We start from the raw sequence: 1,652 nt of genomic DNA on the forward strand, positions 1-1,652 counted from the left end.
TTGGCTAAAAATGTTGTTGATGTTCAGTCTAGCACCTCTACTTCCCATAGCAGAATTTGAGAGTGTCAAGTTTCCAAGGTCCATTGCAGTAGTATCACTTTGCTGTCCATCAGTGTTGTAGATTGTGTGTGGCGCGTAAACAACTGCTCGCCAACCAGTTGCAAAAACATAAGAGCTCAAGGGTGAAGTAAAGACAAGCAAATATCCAGAGTTCGTATCAAGGAAGTCACCGACATACGCTGGAAATGATGCATCCACATTCGCAAAAGGAATTGCCAGCGCAGAGCTACTGGCATGGGAAAACTCAGCAGTCACAGTAATCATCTCACTATAACTGGGATAGACAATAGTTGGCGGTATGAAAGAGTCAAACACAGTGAGTAATTTGTTGTAAATCATTTCGTCAAACATCGGTCTCCAATTGTCCAGCCAACTAAATGTGATATACATATATCTATATATTAGAATAATCAAAAACGAAACTAGAGAAAACTTACTAGTTGTAAGTCTTTGCCCCGTGTTATACCACTGGTCTAAATAAGTGTTGTAATCATGTTTTGCATGAGAGTTTAGTAGCTTAATTGCATTGTCAGCGGAGTCAATATCCTTGTGTCCCATATAGACCAATACCATATATAACATAAGCTGCCCAGTATCAAACCAACTGCAAATTTTTGAATTAGTCCCATGAATGACAGTAAAAAATTTCGACAGACATGGACCATTGTGAATTTGAAGATGTATGACATCTGTAAATGGATGTGTAATTTCAAATGTTCTCACTATGTTCTCTGGTACTACATACTCCCAGCAAGGAAAAGGAACCAAAAAATGAGGTATATGTATTTGAGCCAATTTGTCAAACAACCGATTTGCAGTGTCGCTTGAATTTTCCTCCATCTTAGTGTAGACTCGTTGGTCCTCCTCTGATTTTTCGGCATATGAATTAGAGTTTATCTTCATTGTATCAGAAAGTTCCTCCGAGTCTATAGACAAAATCTCAGTACTAGCAATTTGTTCAATCCTTTGGGGAGTTTCATCGAACACCTTGTCTACGACAGCCACAGACTTGTCTCCATCAACGAGAAGAGAGTCAGTTTCAAGAACTTCGAGGATTTGAGTAGATGCAGACTCAAGAAAATTAGGAATACGGCTCGGAGCAGCAAAATGAGACACATAGGTTGCTGGAAGAATCAATGTAGCACAACTCACGTGGTCAACCCAGGCTCGGGAAGTAACTTCCATTCTCGCCGAAGCACTGATGGTCCGTTGTCGAAATCGCATAAGCAATTTTTCCTTAAAATGCGTCCAATCGAAGAATTGTTCGTTGCGAAACAACCAATTGAACCAAGTAAGAGCTTCACCATCAAGGTAAAAGTAGGGGAGAGGTAACCAATCCTTCTCCGCGAATCCAAGATAGGTGAAGTACCGCTCGGCCCGAAAAAGCCAGCTCAATGCGTTGTCGTTTCTATTAAATCGATCTAATACCTCCATTGGAGTTCGATGGATGAAAGCACCAATGTAATAAACTCAAATCCACAGTAACAATAACTGAAACCTCTCTACTCTATTATTAAGGTTGAAATGTGATTACAACTCAAATATCAAGATGCAACAACTTAGTAGCAGAATTACAATAGAAATTGCAGGAA

The sequence above is a fragment of the Nicotiana attenuata genome, chromosome 6 (genome assembly GCF_001879085.1).
Source record: "Nicotiana attenuata strain UT chromosome 6, NIATTr2, whole genome shotgun sequence".
NCBI lineage: Eukaryota > Viridiplantae > Streptophyta > Magnoliopsida > Solanales > Solanaceae > Nicotiana > Nicotiana attenuata.